At 36.1% G+C, this 17,712-nt stretch overlaps 1 protein-coding gene across 6 annotated transcripts in view; it reads right to left on the reverse strand.

Annotated features, from left to right (window-relative positions):
* Nucleotides 1-17,712, reverse strand: part of MEF2A (myocyte enhancer factor 2A) — a 91,835-nt gene that overhangs the window by 57,269 nt on the left and 16,854 nt on the right. The gene's annotated exons all lie outside the window — the stretch shown is intronic.

Here is a 17,712-nt window from a genome sequence, read left to right on the forward strand (position 1 = left end):
TTCCGTCTCAACACTAAGACCCAACTCCACCCAATGGCAAGCAAGATCCAGTACTGGGCGCCCCATGCCAAACAACTAGCAAAACAGGAACACAACCATACCCATTAGCAGAGAAGCTGCCTAAAATCATACTGAGTTCACAGACACCCACAAACACACCACCGGATGCAGCCCTGCCCACCAGAAAGACAAGATACAGTCCCACCCACCAGAACACAGACACCAGTCCCCTCCATCAGGAAGCCTTCACAAGCCACTTGAACCAACCTCACCACTAGAGGCAGACACCAAAAACAATGGGAACTACGAATCTGAAGCCTGTGAAAAGGAGACCCCAAACACAGTAAGTTAAACAAAGAGAGAAGACAGAGAAATATGCTGCACATGAAGGAGCAAGGTAAAAACCCACCAGACCAAACAAATGAAGAGCAAACAGGGAGTCTACATGAAAAAGAATTCAGAATAATGACAGTAAAGATGACCCAATCTCCTGGCAAAAGAATGAAGGAAATACAAGAAACATTTAACAAGGACCTAGAAGAACTAAAGAGCACACAAACAATGATGAACAACACAAAAAATGAAATTAAAAATTCTCTAGAAGGAATCAACAGCAGAATATCTGAGGCAGAAGAACGGATAAGTGACCTGGAAGATAAAATAATGGAAGTAACAGCTGCACAGCAGAATAAAGAAAAAAGAATGAAAAGAATTGAGGACAGTCTGAGACCTCTGGGACCACATTAAATGCACCAACATTCGAATTATAGGAATGCCAGAAGAACAAGAGAAAAAGAAAGGGTCTGAGAAAATATTTGAACACTTCCCTAACATGGAAAAGGCAATAGTCAATCAAGTCCAGGAAGGGCAGAGAATCCCATCAGGATAAATCCAAAGACAAACATGCCAAGACGCATATTAATCATACTATCAAAAATTAAATACAAAGAAAATATATTAAATATATTAAAAGAAGCAAGTGAAAAGCAACAAATAACATACAAGGGAATTCCCATAAGGTAAACAGCTGATCTTTAGCAGAAACTCTGCAGCCAGAAGGCAGTGGCATGATATACTTAAAGTAATGAAAGGGAAAAACCTAAAACCAAGATTACTCTACCTAGCAAGCATCTCTTTCAGATCCAATGGAGAAATTAAAACCTTTACAGACAAGCAAAAAGTTAAGATAATTCAGCACCACCAAACCACCTTTACAACAAATGTTAAAGGAATTTCTCCAGGCAGGAAACACAAGAGAAGGAAAAGACCTACAATAACAAACCCAAAACAATTAAGAAAATGGTAATAGGAACATATATATCAATAATTACCTTAAATGTAAATGGATTAAATGCTCCAACCAAAAGACACAGACTGGCTGAATGGATACAAAAACAAGACCCATATAAATGCTGTCTACAGGAGACCCACTTCAGACCTAGGGACACACAGAGACTGAAAGTGAGGGGATGGAAAAAGAAATTCCAAGCAAATGGAAATCAAAAGAAAGCTGGAGTAGCAATTCTGATATCAGACAAAATAGACTTTAAAATAAAGACTATTACAAGAGACAAAGAAGGACATAACATAATGATCAAGGGATCAATCCAAGAAGAAGATATAACAATTGTAAATATTTATGCACCCACCATAGGAGCACCTCAATACAGAAGGCAAATGCTAACAGCCATAAAAGGGGAAATAGACACTAAAACAATAATACTAGGGGACTTTAACACCCGACTTTCACCAATGGACAGATCAACCAAACAGAAAATAAATAAGGAAACACAAGCTTTAAATGACACATCAGACAGGATGGACTTAACTGATATAGGACATTCCATCCAAAAACAACAGAATACAATTTCTTCACAAGTGCTCATGGAACATTCTCCAGCATAGATCACATCGTGGGTCACAAATCAAGCCTCGGTAAATTTAAGACAATTGAAATCATATCAAGCATCTTTTCCGACCACAATGCTATGAGACTAGATATCAATTACAGGAAAAAAATGTAAAAAATAAAAACACATGGAGGCTAAACAATATGCTACTAAATAATGAAGACATCACTTAAGAAATCAAAGAGGAAATCAAAAAATACCTACAAACAAATGATGAAAACAAGATGAACCTATGGGATGCAGCGAAAGCAGTTCTAAGAAGGAAGTTTACAGCAATACAATGCTACCTCAAGAAACAAGAAAAATCTCAAATAAACAACCTAACCTTACACCTAAAGCAATTAGGGAAAGAAGAACAAAACCCCCCCAAAGTTAGCAGAAGGAAAGAAATAAAGATCAGATCAGAAATAAATGAAAAAGAAATGAAGGAAACGATAGCAAAGATCAATAAAAATAAAAGCTGGTTATTTGAGAAGATAAAATTGATAACCTATTAGCCAGACTCATCAAAAAAAAAAGGGAGAAGACTCAAATCAATAGAAGTAGAAATGAAAACAGAGAACTACACACAAATGGACAAATTCTTAGAAAAGCACAACCTTCCAAGACTGAAACAGGAAGAAATAGAAAGTATAAACAGACGAATCACAAGCACTGAAATTGAAACAGTGAAAAGAAAAGAAAGAAAAGAAAGAAAAAGCCCAGGACCAAAGAAAAACCCAGGACCAGATGGCTTCACAGGTGAATTCTATCAAACATTTAGGGAAGAGCTAACACCTATCCTTCTCAAACTCTTCCAATATAGAACAGAGGGAGGAATGCTCCCGAACTCATTCTACGAGGCACCATCACCCTGATACCAAAAACAAAGATGTCACAAAAAAAGAAAACTACAGGCCAATATCACTGATGAACATAGATGCAATAATCTGCAACAAAATACTAGCAAACAGAATCCAACAGCACATTAAAAGGACCATACACCATGATCAAGTTGGGTTTATCCCAGGAATGCAAGAATTCTTCGATATACGCAAATCAGTGTGATACAACACATTAACAAACTGAAGGAAAAAAACACATGATAATAACAGATACAGGAAAAGCTTTCCACAAAATTCAACACCCATTTATGAAAAAAACTCTCCAGAAACTAGGCAAAGAAGGAACCTACCTCAACATAATAAAGGCCATATATGACAAACCCACAGACAACATTGTTCTCAATGGTGAAAAACTGAAACCATTTCTTCTAAGATCAGGAACAAGACAAGGTTGCCCACTCTCACCGCTATTATTCAACATAGTTTTGGAAGTTTTCGCCACAGCAATCAGAGAAGAAAAAGAAATAAAAGGAATCCAACTCAGAAAAGAAGTAGAACTGTCACTGTTTGCAGATGACACGACACTATACATAGAGAATCCAAAAGACACTACCAGAAAACTACTAGAGCTAATCAATGAATTTGGTAAAGTAGCAGAATACAAAATTAATGCACAGAAATCTCTTGCATTCCTATACATGAATGATGAAAAATCTGAAAGAGAAACTAAGGAAACACTCCCATTTACCACTGCAACAAAAAGAATAAAATATCTAGGAATAAACCTACCTAAGGAGACAAAAGGCCTGTATGCAGAAAACTATAAGACACTGATGAAAGAAATTAATGATGATACAGATGGAGAGAGATACCATGACTTGGATTGGAAGAATCAATGTTGTGAAAATGACTATAGTACCCAAAGCAATCTACAGATTCAGTGCAATGCCTATTAAACTAGCAATGGCATTTTTCACAGAACTAGAACAAAAAATTTCACAATTTGTATGGAAACACAAAAGACCCTGAATAGCCAAAGCAATCTTGAGAAAGAAAAATGGAGCTGGAGGAATCAGGCTACCGGACTTCAGACTATACTACAAAGCTACAGTAATCAAGACGATATGGTACTGGCACAAAAACAGAAATATAGATAAATGGAACAGGATAGAAAGCCCAGAGATAAACCCACGCACATATGGTCACCTTATCTTTGATAAAGGAGGCAAGAATATGCAATGGAGAAAAGACAGCCTCTTCAATAAGTGGTGTTGGGAAAACTGGATAGCTACATGTAAAAGAATGAAATTAGAACACTTCCTAATACCATAAACAAAAACAAACTCAAAATGGATTAAAGACCTAATGTAAGGCCAGACACTATAAAACTCTTAGAGGAAAACATAGGCAGAACACTCTATGACATAAATCACAGCAAGATCCTTTTTGACCCACCTCCTATAGAAACGGAAATAAAAACAAACAAATGGGACCTAATGAAACTTAAAAGCTTTTGTACAGCAAAGGAAACCATAAAGAAGAAATGACAACCTCAGAATGGGAGCAAATATTGCAAATGAAGCAACTGACAAAGGATTAATCTCCAAAATACATAAGCAGCTCATGCAGCTCAATATCAAAAAAACCCCAACCCAATCCAAAAATGGGCAGAAGACCTAAATAGACATTTCTCCAAAGAAGATATAGATTGCCAAACACATGACAAGGATGGTCAACATCACTAATCATTAGAGAAATGAAAATCAAAACCACAATGAGGTATCACCTCACACTGGTCAGAATGGCCATCATCAAAAAATCTATGAACAATAAAGCCTGGAGAGGGTGTGGAGAAAAGGGAACCCTCTCCTACTGATGGTGTGAATGTAAGTTGATACAGCCACTATGGACAACAATATGGAGGTTCCTTAGAAAACTAAAAATAGAACTATTATATGAACCAGCAATACCACTACTGAGCATATACCCTGAGAAAACCATAATTCAAAAAGAGACATGTACCACAATGTTCACTGTAGCACTATTTACAATAGCCAGGACATGGAACCAACCTAAGTGTCCAACAACAAATGAATGGATAAAGATGTGGCACATATATAAAATGCAATATTACTCAGCCATAAAATGAAACGAAGTTGAGTTATTTGTAGTGAAATGAATGGACCCAGCATCTCTTATACAGAGTCAAGTCAGAAAGAGAAAAACAAATACCATATGCTAACACATAGATATGGAATCTAAAAAAAATGGTTCTGATGAATCTAGGGGCAGGAGAGGAATAAAGATGCAGACGTAGTGAATGGACCTGAGGACACGTGGAGGGGTAAGGGTAAGCTGGGATGAAGTGAGAGAGCAGCACTGACATATATACACTACCAAATGTAAAACAGATAGCTATGGGAAGCAGCTGCATGGCACAGGGATGTCAGCTCCGTGCTTTGTGACCACCTAGAGGGGTGGGATAGGGAGAGTAGGCAGGAGGCACAAGAGTGAGGGGATATGGGGATATATGCATACATATAGCTGATTCATTTTGTTATACAGCAAAAACTAACACAGCATTGTAAAGCAATTATACTCCAATAAAGAGGTTAAAAAAAACAAAAACAGACATGGGTCACTGTCCACGTGAAGCTTGTCGAGGTCATACAATCGTCGCATGAAGACTGCTTTCTTACCACAGCAGTCTGACTTGACTTGGTTTTGACCCTTTCTTCAGAACTCTGAGGTGATTTAGTTGCAAAGCTGATACACTGGTGTTTTGCCCTCGTTTTTGAAGGTATTTTCTCTGGACATAGAATTCTAACGTGGATTCCAACTCCTTTTTCCCCAGCACATTTAGGATATCATTTCACTGACTACAGATTTCATTTGCTGTTGTTTAGAATCAGTCAGCACTCCTTTGAAGATAATGTGTTTAAATGTTTCTCTGTCATTTGTTTTCTGCAGTTTCATTGTAATATGTCTATGTAGAGATTAAAAGGTTTTTAACTCTGCCTGGGGTTTGTTGGGCTTCTTAAATCTGAGAACTATAGACTCTCATTAATCCTGGAAAATTCTGTCATTATCTTTTCAAATATTGCCTCTGCCCCATTCTCTTCCCTCCAGGAATGTCAGTTAAATTTAGGCTAGAATTTCTAAACAATCCTCCTTTTCTCTCAACCTCTTGGTATTTTCCACCTTTTCATCTCTTTGTGTTGCATTATAGATAATTTCTTCTTTCAGTTCACAAATTTCCTGTTCAGCTATGTCAAATATACTTGCAATATGTCTACTAAGATTTTAATTTTGGCCATTATATTTTTTTCATTTCCAGAAGTATTTCATTGTATATCACTTGTTTTATAATTTCTTGTTTCATAGACATTTGCAAGCTTTTAAAAAATTAAAACACAGTAAGTGAAATTGCTTATAATCTATGTATAATAATAGCAGTATCTGAAATATTTAGGTATCAGTTTCTGCTATTTCTTGCTGCATTTTGCTTATTGTGCCTTGTTTTCTTTTATGTTTGGTCACCTCTGTATGACAGATGCTCAATGGCCTTGAAAGGTTATTTGAAGATTTTTGATGCCTACAATAAGGTGCATTTATTCAAAAAGGATATATATTTGCTTTATTGAGATAACTGGGGCACTACTTTTCTCAGACTTCTTGTGTTATATTCCTTTGGTTTGTGATTCTGCACAATGCTGGTAACTTATTTTACAACCTCTCAGAGATAGGTTCTCTTTCTTTCTTTCCTTTTTCTCCTCTTTGCCCTATCTGGTCAGCACAAAAGAATTCTCCTGGCAGTCCTTTGCAAGTTGGGAAAAGGCAGTGAGCTTCCCTCTTCCTGAGGTCCCAGCTTGATGCGGGAAGCAATCAATTAGACTCAGAAACCTAGAAGTAATAACTGTCCTCTTGCCTCTGAATCCACCGAAACCTGAAGCTTAGTTTTTTAACGGTTTTATCCAGATAGGCAAATGATTCAGGGTAGCCAGAGCTTTAAACACTTCTTTACCTTTTAGGTTCTAACATTTTCTTAGATTTTGGCCTGGCATATTCCGTAACAGTTCTTTGATGCTAAAACAAAGTTTTTGTACAACTCATCAAGCGTTTTTTGTTGTCTTCAGTTGAAGAATTGGTCCAGATAACCTGGCCCAACATTACTGAAATTTAAAAAGTCAACATTTTTAGGAAAAGATGAGCCAAGTATTTTTTAATGACATCCGTAAAGTTGTTTTTTGATGATTTTTTTGTTTTTTTTAAAGTTAAATGTTGAAAAGAATTCCATATTTTCCAGAGTTCCACCATCAACTTCCCCCAAAAGAAACAAAGAGCTACCAGCAAATTCCACTCGTGGTGAGATACCCAAGAGAAATGAAAATATGTCCATACAAAAACTTGTACACAAGTTTCACAGTAACATTTTCACAACACTCAAGAAGTGAAACAACCCAATGTTCCTAACTGATGAATGGATAAGCAAAATGTGGTATATCTATACAATGAAATATTATTTAACCATGGAATAAAGTACCAATACATGCCACAATATGGATGAACCTTGAAAACATTATGCTAAATCAAAGAAACCAGTTACAAAAGACCACATATTAAATAATTCCATTTATATGAATCCAGAACAGGCAAATCCATATATACAAAAAGTAGATTAGTGGCTGCCACCATGGGGCGGGGGTGGGGAAGGGGAACTGGGAAATGAATGGATACCAAGTTTCTTTTTGGATTGATGAAAATATTCTGGAATTAGCATTCATGGTTGTACAAACTTGTGAATGCTCTAAAACTCACTAACTGTATAATTTAAAATGGTGAATTTTATGGTCTGTGAATTATATCTCAATAAAAAGAACAAAAAATGTTAATGTTAATCTCAAGTATGTCTATAATACCCACTGTGGTAGCCACTAGCAACACAAAGTTGCCTCACTGAGCATTCAATTTCACATAATGAAAGATACCTGAGGCAATGACTTATAAAAAAACCAAGTAGTGTGAAAGCACTTCATGCAGCTTACTAAAAACTTTGGAAATGTTTATTACTATCATTATGAATAATCATCACATTGGAATTTGTACCTATTGACTTCTATATCCAGGTATATTAAGATTACCAACTGGGCATATACCCTGAGAAAACTGTAATTCAAAAAGAGTCATGTACCACAATATTCACTGCAGCACTATTTATAACAGCCAGGACATGGAAGCAACCTAACTGTCCATCGACAGATGAATGGATAAAGAAGATGTGGCACATCTATACAATGCAATATTACTCAGCCATAAAAAGAAACGAAATTGAGTTATTTGTAGTGAGGTGGATGGATCTAGAGTCTGTCATACAGAGTAAGTCAGAAAGAGAAAAACAAATACTGTATGCTAACACAGATATATGGAATCTAAAAAAAAAATGGTTCTGATGAATCTAGGGGCAGGACAGGAATAAAGACACAGACACAGAGAATGGACTTGAGGACACGGAGAGGGGGAAGGGTAAGCTGGGACAAAGTGAGAGAGTAACATTGATATATATAAATACAAATGTAAAACAGATAGCTAGCGGGAAGCAGCTGCATAGCACAGGGAGATCAGCTCAGTGCTTTGGGACCACTGAGAGGGGTGGGATAAGGAGGTGGAAGGGGACGGGATATACGTATGCATACAGCTGATTCACCTTGTTATACAGCAGAAACTAACACAACATTGTAAAGCAATTATACTCCAATAAAGATGTCAAAAAAAAATGATTACAATGAACCGAACTATATGAAACAAAAGCCAATAAAATCTATGAAAACCTTCTTTATATTGCAAAGGAAACTAGAAAGATAATAAAACTTCCCATCTCTGAATAACTTTCTTTTACATAGCAGCCGTTTATTCAGATGAACATAAGCTGATGAACACTATCTTGGAAGGAAGGGAGGGAGGGAGGAAGGAAGGGAGGGAGGGAGGAAGGAAGGGAGGGAGGGAGGAAGGAAGGAAGGAAGGAAGGAACGGAGGGAGGGAGGGAGGGAGGGAGGGAGGAAAAACCCTTCTATGATTAAACAGTAGTCTGCTCTACTATAAAACATGTTTTGGAATGCAAATTAGCTCATATGAAACTGATAAACAGAGAATGATGTCAGTATAATAAAGAAGTCACTTTGGTTCATTGGTGATTTTTCCTAGGAAAGGGGAGCCAGGAAAGAGGGAACAGCAACACAACCTTCAGGAGGAAAGGAGAATGCCTTCCTGACAGCAGGAACATTTATCTGTATTATAAGAAAAATTTAAACGAGGGCTTCAGAGGAGTACTCCCAGCCTTGTTGCAGGTTCCCATGCCCACTTTAATGTTAACCCCCCCTTCCCCCCATGGCTCATTGCTACATTGCCATCTGTACTGTCCTAAAACCCACTATCTCCATCCTAATTAAAGTGCTGCCAGCATTTCTATTCAAGTAATTAATTTGGTGAATTTATCATACCAACTCTTGTCATCACTAGCTTCACTAAGGTGCCTCACTGAGCAGTTCAAACTATCTTCTCAGTTACTAATTAGTTTTAGTTTATGTTGGTGCTCAGAACACAAAGTTGCATAGGTTTTGCAGTCTGTAAAATTTTTCAGGAATGCATAAACTGCACTACACCGGAAGCACTTGTACTTTTTTCTTTTAAAGTCTGTTTACTTGTCTAAAAGCTGGAAGTTATATATACTGGGAGGAGATGCGGAAGATGGAGAGATACTGAAACAAAGGCATTGTTTCCAGTGTTACAGAGCGAAGAAAATCACATCCTGTTCATTCTTGAGCTTTATTTCCACTTAAAGATACTTTATGTTTTTGTCCTTATTAGCTTTGGGTAACATCTGATGGATTTTTAAGAGTATCATAAATGAATTAACACTGAAGTGAGCAACAGTGCTTTTAGCTCAGTCACTATTAAGCCATGTGCTGGATCTGTGGGAATCCACCAGGAAGAATACTAATGCTGTTTCTCAAAGTCTTTGCGTTAAAGGACCTACAGTCTTTCAAAGAGATCCAGGGTTCCCCAACCCAGTCCACAGCCTGTTAGGAACCAGGCTGCACAGCAGGAGGTAAGCGGCAGACTAGCAAGTGAAGCTTCATCTGCTGCTCCCTATTGCTCGCATTACCGCCTGAACCATCCCCCACACCCACCCCCTTGGAAAAACTGTCTTCCACAAAACTGGTCCCTGGTGCCAAAAAGGTTGGGGACCACTGAGATAGACCCAAGACTTTCAAGAGAACATTATTTAAGTCTTGGTTTTGTCATTATGTACTGGTATGATCTTGGACAAGTTCTTTACTTTGTTTGGACCCCAGCTTCCTTATCAATTAAATAAAGTACAGAACTGGGCTTCCCTGGTGGCGCAGTGGTTGAGAGTCCGCCTGCTAATGCAGGGGACACGGGTTCGTGCCCCGGTCTGGGGAGATCCCACATGCCGCGGAGCGGCTAGGCCCGTGAGCCATGGCCGCTGAGCCTGCGTGTCCGGAGCCTGTGCACCGCAACGGGAGAGGCCACAACAGTGAGAGGCCCATGTACTGCAAAAAATAAATAAATAAAGTACAGAACTAGATCAAGGTTTCCAAATCTTTTCATAACACAAACTCCTTTTCACAATAATTTTGGTCATTCTGTCATTTTTGCATAATAATAATGAAGTGATTTTAAGTAAAAATACTTTAAATTGCTGTATTAAAGGAGATCACATTGTACAGATTATTTATAAAATAATATTTGACCATATTCACATTATGGTCAAATTCTAAACATTTCCTTTTCTACAAACGGTGTACTCAAAATTATTATAGCTCAATTAAGAAAAAGTGTCATGTGTGAATACATTACACACTTTAGAACACAGCCTAAATCCCCACTTTAATCCCTCTTCCCCATTCAAACCAACTGGAATAGCATTCATCATCATACAAATCTCAACATTACTAAAAAGCTACCATAATTAAGAGGTGAGGTAACAGTCTATTTTTAAAACTATAAACTTCTTTTAAAATGTTAATTATCTGCTGCCAGATGAGTATTCTTACAACAACTATTTGACTGCCTAAACTTTTAAACACTTCTAACAGCTGCCCAATGCCCATAGGACAAATATCAAATGTTACAGCCTGGTGTTCAAGACATTCCATCAACTATACCCAATCTGTTTCTTCCTTACCTTTATTATTCCCCTATGCAAACTCTCTATTCCACAGAAATTTTGTGTATGATATGAATATTGGTTTATATTTTTCTATATGTATACTGCACATATATGCATACTGCATATATACTGCATGTCTGCCTTAGCTACCTTTATATAAGAGAACTGAAATACAACTTAGACTATAGATATATCTCACTTTTCAGGCATACCCATAACATTGTTAAATACAGTGAGTACTCTACAGCTTTTGCTCTAAATGAGCTTCCAGCTCTAATACTAATATAATATTTATATGCTGAATGGTTAATATCTGGTGGTAACACCAAAATCTTCCGATTATAAGTGCCTTGAATCCATACTGAAGTGTATCCAACAAAGGGACTTCTGAAGTAAGATAATAAAATAGCCACACATAATCCTGTTAGAAAAACAGAAGAAATATGGCCAGTTACCACCATATTCCCAGTGTCCAGTATAATGCCTCATATATATGATAAATATCAGTTCAATAAATTAAAAAATGAAGAAATAATGCATTATATTCAATACTTTTACCCTTTTCACTTCTCTTCAGCCCCTTTCAAAAAAATTACAATGCAATTCTAACAGAATTTACAGCTTGGGAAGTGCAAGAGAGTCAGTAAAACCGCAGGCAGCTATTCTATTAGGCTCTTTCAGTAGGCACCCAAACCTTCAGGAGAAAGTCAAGGATACTATACATCTCTTTGGAATCTGGTTTACTTCTCAGGTTTTAGCTATTTCCACTCTTCACACTACACTACAGCTATTCATAGCTGATTTTAATTCCATAAAATAAGTATGCTATACCTCGTTTCCTACTTTCCACATAAGCTGTCCCCCCTGACCTACAACACCTTTCTTCTAACCCCTTTTCTCTCTCCAACCCTATCCTTTAAAGGACTTAAGTGATGGTGTCACCTCTAGAGGAAGTTTTCTCTGACCATTCTCCCAATCCTCCTTTTCTTACTGGTCAAAAATTTGGTCAATGTATCAAAGAACTTCCTGAGAAAAAAAGAACAATTTATCTCATCGTAAGTACTAAAACATTCAATCCATGACACATAGGGACATAAAAAGGATACAAAAGTATTCATCAATAATCACAAGAAATGCATTACAGAAATGTGAGCCATATTATGAAGTGATATATATATATATATATATATATCACCCTTTTCACCCATGAACTCCTATTTATATATCAGCAACATCAATCTCTGATGGAGAAAAACCTGACCTCAAGAAAATAAAAATCACACGCAGAGATGCATAGTTCCTTATAAAAAGCACATAAATGAAAACCAATAATTGTATGATAAATAATAATATTCAAATATATAGCAAAATGAAAAGAGTAAAACTGAAATTGTAAGAGCTACGGTGATTGCTGTGTGAGGTGATGGTGCAGGACATGTGGGAAGAGGAGGAGGGCCATGAGGATTTCGTGCCTCACCCTGTGAATCACCATCCTGCTGCTTCAAGCTCTGTTAGGAATAAAAGAGCAGGACAGGGGGCTGGAGGTGGAGGAAAGCTTTGTCTTGTCTTCAGATGTTTCATTATTTTTTCCCTTTCCCTGCCGCTCCACTGCAGCCCTGTAAAACATTAGGCAAGCCTCTTAAACACTCCCTGTCTGTTCCATTCCTCATCTGTAACATGGGGAGAAAAAAACTGATTGGCTCAAAAAGGCTCTCTGAGGACATAGTAATACTGTCAGAAAACCTAAACATAATCATGCCTCCAAATTCGGTAACTAGATGATCTCAGGAGACAAGTCATTTCTTTCTTTTTTGCTCAGCTGAGGAACTGGAGTCCATCTCCCCACCCATCCGCACCAGACCCCCTAAATACACTCAAAGAAGCACGTATAACCCATAAAGAACTGAATCGAAAGGTCACCCATTAAAAATGTGTTCCCTAGTTTGCAATTCACACCAAATCAGCATACTACTTTGAATTGCTCTTTAGGTCTTAAAAGTTACAATTTGTGCTTGCTCACTGCTTGAATTTATTTCAGAGAATAGTCTTAGGGATAAAAATATTTTAAAAGCTGGATAACCACTGCCAAGACATTGCATGTTAAGTTGAAGCTTTCAGTCTCACTGCACTTAGGACAAGTTACTTCAAGTTAATACAAGATTGCTTAGGCCTCATCTCAAAAGTTTCTGATTCAGTAGGTCTGAGATGGGGCCCAAGAACTTAGATTTCTAACAAGTGCTCTGGTGATCCTGCTGCTGCTGCTCAAGGCACCACACTTTGAGAACTACTGATTTCAAATAATGTACTCCTGGCATGATCACTTTTACTACCGGCTGTTTTTATTTAGTAATTGATAGATGCATCTTATATTGATTCCCTATCTTCCTTTAGGATATTATTTCCAAATTCCTTTGTAATTTGAAAGCAGGGAAGAACTATTAAGACTCAAAAAAGCAGATTTTCTCTTCCTTTAGAACGCAAATTATCATCATCTTACTTCATTTATCACTGTGCCTCAATTTCCTCAACTACGAAATGGGGATAATTAGAGGGATTCAATAATATAGTAAGATAATATAAATAAAAGCCCTGGGAAGAGTACCAGGTCATAATAAGTACTTGATAAATGTTGTATATTATTCTTGTTGCAATTACTTCACTAATTTTCTGTTCATTATTGAGGAAAACTTATTCATGTTTACTATATGTTATACATTACTGGTATATGTATAAAATCTTATCTATTTATGGTGAAATGTCCCAGAGCTCCAATGGATTCCGTAAACTGGGGAACAAAGGGAGGGCGTAATGTTAAAGACCTAGGTTCTAATTCCAGTTTTCCCACTAAATTGCTACATGACTCTGGGCAAGTCAAACCCTAGTCTCAATTTCTGCTTCTGAAAAAGCTTACCTTGGATATGAAGATCAAATGAGATAATGCAAGTGAAAAAATAATAATTTAAGTACTGTAGTACTCCTGTGGTGAAGAAAATACCTCTATTTGGGAACAGTTCACAAGATACTAATAAGAGATATAACTGGCCATGGCCCCTGTATTTACATCCTTAAATGACAGCACAATGATCTGAATCACCACAGAAGCTATTTACTGAATGTCCAATGCCACCAAGTCACTATTTTAAATATATAATGCTATTTTAAATATATTATGAGCAGATATATTTAATATTTCAAATATTATTGCAAAGTGAAAGAAAAGTAGGTACAAAGTAATCTCAGGCATTTATTGTGTAGCGGCTGCTAACATCCTCACTTCACGCCTTTAGCATAATTTTTATTTTGATGCAGAACCCTTGTATTGGTTCTAGGCTTTTATTCAGTATAAATTCAAAGTGAATGAATAATGGCAACTGATTAGATTGGTGATTTTCATTTCTAGTTTCTAATACTCTAGGACATACCTAATGTTCTTACAAAATTGCATAATACAGTTCACAAGTTTTTAAATCAATTTACTGAAAAGAAGATTTGGGGGTTATAACATTTTCTTTGTACATTTCAATTAAATTACTACCTTTTGTAGGACCAAACAAAAATCTGCCACCTTTCTTTGTGTCAATGCTTACCAATATAAAAAGATACAATGTATATCTTTGATGTTTCCTAATGAACTATAGGGAATAAAGTAGTAAAACTCATTTTTTGAAAGGAATATATTCCTGAAAAGCAGTACACAAACATTTTCAAATAAAATGTCATTTTAACTGTAGCAGGGATACTCCCCTTTCAAAGAAATCCAGTTATGAAGTCTCTTACAAAGTTTACCCCAATGACAATCTCCTAATTTAGCAATGTGTAAATTTCCATTTTCATGTATTTAGCTTTCTCAACACAGGAGATATATACATCCAAGACACTGCAGACCTTGATTTAAAATACCTAAATGCAATTTAAAATATGTAAATGCTGTTGATTAAAAAAACAAAGCTATACAGAAAAAATTCTTATCAACTATGAGTAAAATGTTAAAACTGATTAAAATTTTAAGAGACTAGTTTTAAAATATAAATAATATGAAACAAGGAAAAGCAAAGATAGAAAACACCACTCTGTAGATGTGTTTCTAATATCTGTGGTTAAAAATACCTGTAGATCAATGTGAGCATCATGTATCCCTCTGTTTATCATCACAATATTCAAATACCAACTACTTTTACTTTTACTATATTATATTTATTCTATATTCTATAGTGCTCCCAGAAAACATATTAGATCTAATTCCACAGGCAAAAACATGTGCATCCTTATGCCATGGACTATGCAGATGTGGTTAACAATACAGGGCACCCATCCCTCTTCTCTCCACAGTATATCCCAAAAGGGCCTGTGTGTAGGATCCAGCAGAATAGAAATATTGGTACATCTACAGAAGACTCCATTTTAATATATATAAGATTATGTCAAAGAATATTTTAGTCCTGGGGGAAAGCAAAATCCTGCTAATTTTAAAGACTAGCATATATTCAACAGGAAATGGGTGAATTCAGGTTAGAGGCCTTATGAAAGTTGTTCATGAAATTTTCAGTTAGTTTCACTGTTGGTCATATTGCATAAAGAAACACGCTAAAGTAGATCACTTATAGTTGTTTATGCCTCCATTTATTGTTGATGTACTCAGCGAATGAGTACATCATGAGATGGCTCAAGAGTCCGGAACCAATTTGTTAGAGGTTTAATATAAAATCTTCCATTGGTAAAAGTGTATCTCAATGTTTTACAAAACTGTAGGTAGGAGAAAAAAAAAGTCTCGTGGCTTGAATTAGAAATCTCTAAATAATATCACTTGGCAGAGTCCCTGGCATGGAGAAGTCCCTCAAATATTTTTGTCAAGTGAACAAATGCACGTCAACAAGTTTGCTTCCAATTACTACAACTGTATGAAAGGAAACTATATGTAAAAGGAAAAAATACTTAAAATGATATTTTAAAAATATCCTTAAATAAGATATTTGTAAAGCACTTAGAAAGTGGCCCATAGGAAGCTTTATACAAGCATTTGTCATTACTCTTATCCTGTTAATTTAGTCTGGTTCACAACAATCTTGGTAGCTGCATTAGCATAAAGCCATCACCACAACTGATAAAAAGAACTCAGGTATGTATGCACTACTAGTGAGGATGTAGTTGCATCACCTTTACATGTGGAATAAAGACCATCTTACAAGCGTAACCACTACTGTCTTATAATGAAGATTAACTCAGTAAGACATTAACATACAAGAAAGGTGAATTAAGCCTTATAATTTTATCCTACCACAACAAATTAAATCCCTTATAATCCAATGTTTTCTGTCTTGTATTTACATGTGTCTTATATTTATATAATTCAGAAAGAAAAGAGCTACTTCAAAAAGAGCTACTGGTAAGGTTCATGTTCATTTACATCTAAGAAATTCAATTAAAAAAATAAAACATCAAAATGGCAATTGATGGCAATTTGCTTCATACTAAAGCAAACTATAATATAGGAGAGTGCTAAAAAATGTTTGGGATTTACTCTCTTACACTTTGACTGCTGACCACAACAGAGATGAAGACTGAGGTAGTCTGAAAATTCTGTGAGGATTAAATCACACTATATTCTTCATATTCTCTAAGGAAGTAAACTTTAGGCTGTGCGAAGTACCCTCAACTTCCGGGGGCCAAGAACAACAACTGCTGCAATGAAAGAGCAGAGTAGTTAGGGTTAAGGAGGTGATTGCCTTCTATAATGAAACTAGCTTCAATATCTGTTTGTTGACACTATTAAAGTCAACTCTATTTTTTTGTTTGACTTAAGGCAGTGGAGCTTTTGATAAGACACAGAGGTTTTTAAAATCTCATTTTAAACTAAACACCAGGGATACCTTCTATTTCAAGGAAAGCCCGTTACAAAGTCTCTTTATGAAGCTTACCCAAACCAAGATCCCCTAATTTACAAAATTACGATTCAAAATGCATTATGATACATAACCGGGGGAGAGTCTACTAAGCAGTTTATATGGCACATAAGTGATAAGATATACCATAAAAGCTAAATGATATAAAATAACTTACAATTGATTAAAACACAACTGTGCTAAGGAGTTTGGCTAAAGATGTAACCATGTAGTTTAACTGAAGTGATCAACAAAAGCAAGATCAAAAGCTTCATAAACACTGGAGTGAGCCACTCAAATAATATGGTGGGAAAATCAAGCAACAGAGGAATTGTAGCTCTAATTATACTACACCTTTACTTTTCATTTCAAACAATTAATTGCTAAAAAACAAGTATTTTTCTAATAAAAGTAGCAGAATTTTTTTTTTGCAGTAACAATCAATTACTGTCCAAAAAGGAATGGTTAAGGTAGAAAAATATAGGGGAAATTTAAAATGCATTTTCAGAACTATAACATAATCTGTGGAGGCAAATAAATCAGATTCCTACACAATAAAGTATATTTCTCTATCTTAATTTCAATTTCTCAAATAAAATCTAAATTTGGACTTCATTTCTTCTTTTATGGCTAGTTCTGCATCATTTCCCATGATTTCAGTACTTTAACCAAGGAAATCTCTAATTTATTGAAACAGTTTTCTAATATTACAAAACTAAGTAAACATACATGTCTTTTCAAGCAGCGGAAAAAAAATCCATTTCGAACAAAAATAAAATAAAACCTCGAAGTATAAACAAAAAAGATAAAAGTAAATAAGAATGCTAATTTAAAATGTTATTAGAAATATTGGGCTTCCCTGGTGGTGCAGTGCTTGAGAGTCCGCCTGCCGATGCAGGAGACGCGGG

The sequence above is a fragment of the Lipotes vexillifer genome, unplaced genomic scaffold (genome assembly GCF_000442215.2).
Source record: "Lipotes vexillifer unplaced genomic scaffold, Lipotes_vexillifer_v1.1 scaffold626, whole genome shotgun sequence".
Taxonomy (NCBI): Eukaryota; Metazoa; Chordata; class Mammalia; order Artiodactyla; family Lipotidae; genus Lipotes; species Lipotes vexillifer.